Genomic DNA, 10,398 nt, shown 5'->3' with positions numbered 1-10,398 from the left:
TTTGCTACCAAACTTATTCAGAACGTACAAGAATCGCTTGCGTATATGGCGGTATAACAGCACTCCATTCATGGACAGGTCACGAATGTGGATCGTGAAATCAAGAAGATACGCCGTCGCCCAACCCATTATATGAGCTGCTCCCAAAAATATTGCGATAAGAAACGTCGTGAAAACATAAGCTGTTGTGATTTTATTTTAAGGCAATCGCGGGTAACTAAGATGTGGGTGATTCCAGATATATGGCATTACGATAAGAAATCGGCCAACATAAAATATGTGATTTCAGATGGCGAGTATTGCGAAAAGAAGTCGGGCAAACATATTTCAGATATTGCATTAAGTTCACCAACAGCATCGTAGCCTTCAATAGCCAGCAGAGTAAGGCATTAATTATCCATGCATGCTGTGAAAAGTATAGCTTGAAACGTATTAACATCTGATTTAAGCATCGTTTGTGTGTTAGATAAAGCATACTATAAAAGGTTGATATCAGCTGAAAGGAGAAGTATTTGTACAATGGAATGCAAGAATAACAAACTCGAATAGCGTTGCGATTTGGTAAAAAGTGGATTTATCTGAAGACGTTGGTCTCGTATGCCCTTGAGACATGGACGAAATACGACGAGCTTATTTGCATATATGCACGTAGTAAGTCACATGCAGGCTTTGCGTCAGAATGTTGATTTCTGTGTTAAGAAGACTGATGGTCTTAATATGGTCCACATGTTTAGTCACAATGTTGCGTTGGTGAATCACAAATGTGATACATGCTGTTTGAACACAAATTAGTGATAATCGTGATACTCGTTATGGATCAATCCAATGTTGCGGAGGTTGAAGTGCCAATGATTCGACATCGTGTTTGTGTGAATTTCATGTTGTGCTTACAAGTGTGGTCTCGCGTATTAAGAACGAAATGTTAATCTTGCTAGCTAGTTTCTTTGTTGCTTTATGTTGACAATATCGATGCAGTTTATTTAAGTTACATGTTTTTTTCACTGCATACATTGTTTGGCCATATTTTTATATGTATGTAATGTGACAACAGGCATGTATTTGTTTTTGTCTGCCCATAAACTTAACTGGTAAACGGGTAGACTATCGATATTCGTGTTGGTGTTTCCTTTATTGTATTAGTGTCGTCTTGCTGCTTAAACCCATCCGTCCTCGATGAAGTGGTGGTATGTTGCTTTACACCAAAACGTTTAGTTTCTTCATAGTATACCGTATAAGAACGCTTTGATGTTCTACTACGCATTTTGGTGTGACAATTCGCAGACTATTTAAATTTCGCATGATAACGAATTATACGAAAACGAGTATCCTATACCTGGGGGAGAAGCCTTTCGATGTTGAGGTAAATTAATCAGAGGTCATGTTCACAGGCGCGTAAGAAAATCTTTTGACACAATATATGGAGAAAGCTTTAATTAATTTTCTTCGTGTGCATACTTATTTTGTATCAATCTATGCTCTGAAATCAGACACATTACATTCAAGCCATATATTCAATGTTATTTAATCAAAAACTGGTAAAATTGAAAGTGTTTCATCATAATTTAAAAGTACTAGCAATCAAAAAAGAGTGACTATAACCTGAATAGTTATTTTCAGTGACTTCTAATAGAGTAAAGATATTTAATCAATTTAAATTAGTTTAAAACAGGTAACAGGTGAGATTCATTAAATTTATTTTATTGCATAAAACAATTAACCCGTAACAGTCTAAAACATAATGCCATAATGAAGTTAAGAGTTAAAAATGTATAAAAACTTACACAGTACATGAAAGAAAATAAAATCATGGCAATTTAACAATTAATGATACAGAAGCAATAATCTATTACAAGAGGGTCTGAAAGGCCCAAAGTCGCTCATCTGAGATAACAAGATATTATTGGGACAAATCTTCTGACCAAGTTTCACAAAGATCGGAAAATAAATGTGGCCTCTAGAGTGTTATCAAAGTTTTACTATAGCCATATAAAGAAAAATGCCCCGCCCCCTGGCAGCCATGTTTTTTAACCAACCGGCATCATTTTTGAACTCGTGCAAGATATTATCGGGATGAATCTTCTGACCAAGTTTCATGAAGATCGGACAGTAAATGTGGCCTCTAGAGTGTTAACAAGATTTTAACAAAGCCATATATAAGGAAAAATGCCCCGCCCCTTGGAAGCCATATTTTTCAAGCAGACATAATTATTTTCGAACTCATCCAAGATATCATTGAGACCAATCTTCTGACCGAATTTCATTCAGATTGGACACTAAATGTGGCCTCTAGACTGGTAACAAGGTTTTACTATAGCCGAATATAAGGAAAAATGCGCTGTGGCCATGTTTTTAAAGCAACCAAACCCATTTTCGAACTCATCCAAGATATAATTGGAACAAATCTTCTGACCAAGTTTCATGATGATCGGAAAATAAATGTGACCTCTAGAGTGTTAACAAGGTTTTAATATAGCCATATTAGGAAAATAGCCCCGCCCCGTGGTGGCCATGTTTTTCAACCGCATCATTTTTGAACTCGTCCAAGATATTATAAGGATGAATCTTCTGACCAAGTTTCATAAAGATGGGACTATCAATGTGGCCTCTAGAATGTTAACAAGATTTTACTACAGCCTTATATAGCCATATAAGGAAAAATGCCCCGCCTCTTTGCGGCCATGTTTTTCATGCAAACGTAACCATTTTCAAACTCATCCTAGATATCATTAAGACAAATCTTCTGACCATTTTTCATCAAGATTGGACAATAAATGTGTGTATAGTAAAACAAGATTTTACTATAGCCATATACATGTATAGCCATATAAGGAAAAATGCCCCGCCCCTTAGCTGCCATGTTTTTCAAGCAAAGGTTACCATTTTTGAACTCATCCAAGATATCAGTGGGACAAATCTTCTGAGCAAGTTTCATGAAGATCGGAAAATAAATGTGGCCTCTAGAGTGTTAACAAGATTTGAGTATAGCCATATAAGGAAAAATGCCCCGCCCCCTGGCGGCCATGTTTTTCAACCAACCAGCATCATTTTTGAACTCGTCCAAGATATTATTGGGATAAATGTTCTGACCAAGTTTCATGAAGATCAGACAATAAATGTGGCCTCTAGAGTGTTAACAAGATTTTACTATAGTCATATATAGCCATATAAGGAAAAATGCCCCACCCCTTGGCAGCCATGTTTTTCAAGCAAGCGTAACCATTTTCGAACTCATATAAGATATCATTGAGACTAGTCTTCTGACCAAATTTCATGAAAATTGGACAATAAATGTGGCCTCTAGAGAGTTAACAAGTCAAATGTTGATGCCGCACAACGCACGACGGACAAAAGGCGATCACAAAAGCTCACCATGAGCACGTTGTGCTCAGGTGAGCTAAAAATGCATAGTTATCCGTAAAACAACAGGGTAAAAATTAAAACTGGCAATAAACTTAATTTATTGTGTTAAAAGAGTAATACCAGAGGAAGAGTATTATTAGATGAATGTACAAACAAACCACATAATCTAACCCATTTCATTGTACATGTAAATGCAGGTGTACATTAAACAAACTGTCAATTTGTTAGTCTTCAACCATGCCTTCAAGTGGATAATAAAACAATATATTAAATATGAATAATTTACACATCAATTTCTCTTTGATTGAAGATTGGTAATTCATGCTTTATTTTAATTAATCTGACCACGACAATCAAACCTGACAGTGGGAAAACTAATACTTTGAAATAATGTAGCCTTATACTTCTTATACTTCATTGTTAAGAAGGAAGCCTTACTTTTAAAAAATTATTTCAATATTACTGCATTCCTATTCTTGCATGTCAAACCTAACAACTTAAAATCAACAATATTATAAACAACATATTCCTTGTTTGAACCAGCAAATGAATATATTGTAAAAGGTACTTGACCCGTGATTTAAACAAAGCAGAAAAGAGCTAAAATACAAAAATAGAATTGAAACTAGAAAAGATTGAGAATACAAAAATTACACTATAATTTTGGCAACAATAATCTATCACAGTACATGTAATTCAGAAATAATTTTGTAGGTCAACAATTGTTAAATAATCACTTTAAAATTAAAAGTTACAAACATGCCTTATCTTTAAATCAATCTTAACATTGCCATATTTTCTCTGGAAAACAACAGTGAAGCATTTTCATTTGGTGTGTTCTGTTTGTCTTGTTAAATACAACAAACGCTGTAAGAGCACTGCAAACTGGACTTTTCCTTTTGTTGTCAGACTTTCTGGATTGTTTTTTTTATATTAAACTATTTTTTTAATAACTTAATTTTGAATGTTTCTGATTTTAAAAATATCACAAAGACACATATAAAGCCTTGATTTTCAGCAGAAGCTACTGTTCTGTATTACCTTACAAGTGTCCTGGACTGTTAACCTTCACTTAAGTGCCATGTGTCTTATTGCAAACAAAACTGAAGTCCTGCCATGTATATATACTTGAATCACTTTAGCTCGGTTCATTATCAAGATCTGAAGGCAAGCTCATTTTATCATAATATACTAGTAATATATATTAAATGGTGCCTATGAACTTGATTGCACCAATGCCATATGCAATACATGGACATAAATTAATCTAATTAAATTAGCTCTTAATTTTAACAAAAACTTCAAATGAGAGTGACTCAACAAATGTTAATGTATGGTAACCAAACTTGGCCTATGTGGTCATTTTTATATGGGGAATACATGTTTTAAGTTAGAATGAAATCACTTAAGTCATTCACAAAAAACTTGAACCTTGCATAGACGCCTAAGCCAACACAGACCCCAGGCCAGTACAACTGCTAGCATTTTCTTCGAAAAGTCTAGCTCAAAATGTATTTCACTTTTTTTTAAGTGTTCTTTAATATTTACTTAGTGATCTTACACATAAGTATGTAATGATATTGGCATTAAGAATCCATTAATAAAATCTCACAACATTCCAAGCTCCAGTTTGACAAACATCTTTAGACTAGGATTATCTATTTTTTCAATGGCCTCTTTAGTTTTCGCTAAACCATCTTCCACTGAAAAGTATTTTTTGAGCTCCTCTGCATAAGTTATCCACACACAGTTGGCACAGCCGCTCATGCAGCACTCTAGAGGTGGTTCAGGTGGTGGACCTTTTCCAGGCATTATATCAACATACCGTTTGGCTTCTCTAGTTTCGGTTACCACTTCTAGAGCCGGCCTGATATGTTCAAAATTGTCATCATTAGCCTCTGGTTGAAAACCAATGTTTTTGTAATTTATGGGCTCTTTTTTGTCGTGCAACTCAGATAAATTTCTCACTATTGTTTTTTCTTTAATAGTATCACATAACTGTGACGTCAATGCTGTGTGCAACCATTGCCTGTTGATATACAGGTTTGACCGACATTTCAATGGGCAGTGGTGTACAGTAAGAGACCACAAACATGCCACCCCGATTTCTAACAGTCATTATCTTTATTTTAACTTTCAAATTTAGTTCACATGCATATGTTCTCATTATTATCTGTTCTGTGCCATTTCCTCTCTTCAAGTGATGATGCTGAAGAAAAAAAACCACACAATATGTAACATAAAAAAAATAACAAACTAATTTCATTTTGATGTGCAATTATTACATGTAACTGTTTAATAATCTATATAGATTTACCATAGGATAAATGATTTTGATAATTTATTTGGCTTATTTTAATAATATATAGTCATAATGCAATCTAAATATAAAGACAAGATTATTTTTTTTAAACAAAAACAGAACAAAATAATCATGTCTCTATAATAAATAAACGAGCAAATTAATCAGACTTCAACATTAGTTACTCATAATATTTTCATGAAGGTAATAAATTTGAAGGTAGATTTTCCACCTGTACTTATTCTTTGGCCAATTTACATCTATTTAAAACCAGGGGGAAATGGGCACTGAGGCGCTCACCTAAGAACATAAGGTACTTAACATTTCTAACAAAGTGGAGTTCAAAATTATGAAAGTACACTACTTTATGAAGCATAATGAGAAACATTTCATTTATAGGCCCATTTTTTTAGTTCTAATGACCCAGTGTCAAACTCAGCCAAGATTTCATTGGGACAAAATTTATGTTCTGACCATGTTTCATGAATGAGGCCACAGTAGAACGTTGAAAATGTTTCACTACAGCAACGTAGGGAAAACTGTCTGGCCCCCATGGCCACCATATTTTTCAAGGAACCGGAACCATTTTTCAAAATTCAGACCTGATATCATTAGAACAAATATTCTGACCAAGTTTCATGAAGATAGGACAGTAAATGTGACTTTTAGTGTTCACACGGTTTTACCATAGCTATATAAGGAAAACTGCCACGTCACCTGGAGGCAATGTTTTTCAATGGACTAGAACCATTTTCAAAATCGGCCCAGATATCATTAGCAATATTGTTCTGACCAAGTTTCAAGAAGATTGGAACATAAATTTGACTTCTAGAGGGTTAACAAATTTTTACTATAGCCATGTCAGCAAAACTGTCCCGCCAGCTGTTTTCTTATTTAGCTGGAATATCATAAGAACAATAGATGTGTTCGTCAGAAACACAATGCCCCCTATTGCGCCGCTTTGATTTTTTTTTTGACCTTTGACCTTGAAGGATGACCTTGACCTTGAACTTCCACCACTCAAAATGTGCAGCTTCATGAGAACGCCACTTTGAAATTAAAAAAAAATATTGACCTTTGACCTTGAAGGATGACCTTGACCTTGAACTTCCACAACTAAAAATGTGCAGCTTCATGAGATACACATGTATGCCAAATATCAAGTTGCTATTTTCAATATTGAAAAAGTTATGGCCAATGTTAAAGTTTTCAGACGGACAGACGCCATATATTTGACATTTGACCTTAAAGGATGGCCTTAACCTTCACCTTTCACCACTCAAAATGTGCAGCTCTGTGAGATGCACATGCATGCCAAATATCAAGTTGCTATCTTCAATATTGAAAAAGTTATGGCCAATGTTAAAGTTTTCAGACAGACGCCATATATTTGACATTTGAATTGAAGGATGACCTTGACCTTCACCTTTCACCACTCAAAATGTTCAACTCCATGAGATACATATGCATGCCAAATATCAAGTTGCTATCTTCAAAAGTGCAAACGTAATGGCCAATGTTAAAGTTTTTGGACGCCATTTATTAGACATTTGACCTTGAAGGATGACCTTGACCTTCACTTTTCACCACTCAAAATGTGCAGCTCTGTGAGATGCACATGCATGCCAAATTTAGTTGTTATCTAGTTGTTATCTAGTTGTTATCTTGTTATCTTCAATATTGAAAAGTTATGGCCAATGTTAAATTTTTCAGACGAACAGATGCCATATATTTGACATTTTACCTTGAAGGATGACCTTAACCTTCACCTTTCACCACTCAAAATGTTCAGCTTTATGAGATACACATGCATGCCAAATATCAAGTTGCTATCTTCAATAGTGAAAATGTTATGGCCAATGTTAAAGTTTTTGGACGGACGGACAGACACCATATATTAGACATTTGACCTTGAAGGATGACCTTGACCTTCACCTTTCACCACTCAAAATGTGCAGCTCTGTGAGATGCACATGCATGCCAAATATCAAGTTGCTATCTTCAATATTGAACAAGAGATGTGTTCGTCAGAAACACAATGCCCCCTATTGCGCCGCTTTGAATTATTATTTTTTGACCTTTGACCTTGAAGGATGACCTTGACCTTGAACTTCCACCACTCAAAATGTGCAGCTTCATGAGAATGCCGCTTTGATTTGATTTTTTTTTACCTTTGACCTTGAAGGATGACCTTGTCCTTGAAGGATGACCTTGACCTTAAACTTCCACCACTCAAAATGTGCAGCTTCATGAGAACGCCGCTTTGAATTTTTGTTGTTGTTGTTTTGACCTTTGACCTTGAAGGATGACCTTGACCTTGAACTTCCACCACTCAAAATGTGCAGCTTTATGAGATACACGTGCATGCCAAATATCAAGTTGCTATCTTCAATATTCAAAAAGTTATGGCCAATGTTAAAGTTTTTGGACGGACGGACAGACGCCATATATTTGACATTTGACCTTGAAGGATGACCTTGACCTTCACCTTTCACCACTCAAAATGTTCAGCTCCATGAGATACACATGCATGCCAAATATCAAGTTGCTATCTTCAATAATGAAAAAGTTATGGCCAATGTTAAAGTTTTTTCGGACGGACGGACAGACTGACATACACACATACTGACATACTGACTTACGGACAGTTCAACTTCTATATGCCACCCTACCAGGGGCATAAAAAGTTATGGCCCTTAAAGTTTTCGGACGGACGGACGGACAGACTGACATACACACATACTGACATACTGACATACTGACACACTGACAGACAGTTCAACTGTTATATGCCACCCTACCGGGCGCATAAAAATGTTCTGACTAAGTTAGTGTGGACAGTGGTCTAGTGGTAAGATGCTGGTCTAGGGATCGGAAGGTCCCTGGTTCGAATCCCGCCCAGCACTGGATTTTTCTGAGCAAAAAATTAATCCTATGCTTGCTGCTCTCCATCCAGGTGTACAAATGGGTACCTGTGAGGGAAATAAGTTAATGTGCCGTGGCTGCCTTGTGTGCCATATTTAAACGGACGACTTAAATCCCAGTGATCGGGGGTTAATGTCGAAGTTGGCTGAAGATGCATATCGAAGCAGACAATAAACCGCAACTTTAACCTTTAAAGTTTCATGAAGATTGTTTTCAACAGATATGAGCCATTTTCGAACAAGGCCTACATATAATTAGATCAAATGTTCCTGCTAAGTTTCATGAAGATTGGATAACAAATATGACTTCTGGAAAATTAACTAGGTTTTACTATAGCCATATAAGGAAAACGGCCCTGTCCCCTAAATGAGCTAAAGTACATGTATATATTTTAATGTTTGTATTTTAATTTGTACTGTAAAACTAAACAAGTATGAATGAAGGAATAAAAAATAATTCAATTAAGTGCCATGCTTCCATTTTGGTCAATGACAACAAATGACAACAAATTAAGTCATAAACTAGCAAACAATTTTGAAAAGTTCATTTCGAAGACAAAGCAACCAAAAACCTATAGAATATATTTTATAGGTCTTTGGAGCAACTTAAATCAAATGCATTATATATGTCTAAAATATTTGAGATCATGTTATGCTAACCTATTTATTTACGCTTGATTGCATTAAAAGCCTTGGTCTTATAAGACTTTCTTGAGTTCATTTTCTGGGAAAAAACAGCACTTGGTGTCATTAAAAAGATCTTGAATAGGCTCTCTGAAGTACGATGAAGTATCAATCAACGGTCACCATTATCAAACATACAGACACCATGTAAAAACGCATTTGCTGCCTATGACACAATATTGAATTTGTGCTCTAGTAAAATATATTTAACCAGAGACGTAGATAGTTATCTATGTCCTGATTTAACATGATCTTCAAAGGAATAGGATGCTGTTAAACAGAGGAGGAATCATCTGTCTTATGTTCTAATCCAGTTTGTAGTTGCAATAATCCTACTCCCTATCTATCTATCTTTCAATACTGCCGGAACCCCCTTGCGGGTACTATTGGCAGGTGCGCGTGTCAGTGCAAGAATAAAAGGTTTAAAAGCATTGAAAGGGAGACTTCAAAGCATGAAAGTGAGGTGAAGATAAAAGTGTGAAAGTGTTAAACAAGAAGAAACATATTTATAGGTTAAAAGTTGGTTAAAAACACTGTTTTGTGCATTCAGGGACAATTGGGGAGTAGAGTGGGGCTAAGGCAACGCTTGAACCCCTCTAGGTCTGCCTGCTGTACAACTGAGGCTGGTAGGCCGTTCCAAAGAACTATGGTGTAAGGAAAGAAGGAATATTTAAAGTAGTTGGCTGATGTATGGACTTGTCTGAGTGTCCCAGCTATTGAACCTCCGAATCATAAACGCTCAAATGAATGCATAGTCCCAGTTTCGAAGTTGTTTTATTAAAACAAAAACATGCTATTTATCGCACAATATTTCCTTTCATAAACGTAAACTATTTTACGTAAACATGTAATCTGTAACTTCAAAGTTAGTGGAGTGCAGCCTTATTTACATTCTTTATGAATGTTCGTCAAGTTTGAGAATTAGCAAAGTGCAAACCAATCACACCTAGGATTTTATTGAACTTGTATACTATAATACTGTTTTGAATCATTATAATGAACTTACTTCATTCAAAATTGTGTAAATAAGTTGCAAAATCACCTTCGTTGTCCCCAACTTTAGTATTTTACGTATTACGTCATCGAAATATGAGTACTTTGGGGAACTGTGTAAACATAATGACAATT

This window comes from Dreissena polymorpha, chromosome 10 (genome assembly GCF_020536995.1).
Source record: "Dreissena polymorpha isolate Duluth1 chromosome 10, UMN_Dpol_1.0, whole genome shotgun sequence".
Taxonomy (NCBI): domain Eukaryota; kingdom Metazoa; phylum Mollusca; class Bivalvia; order Myida; family Dreissenidae; genus Dreissena; species Dreissena polymorpha.
This window is presented reverse-complemented; position numbering follows the sequence as displayed.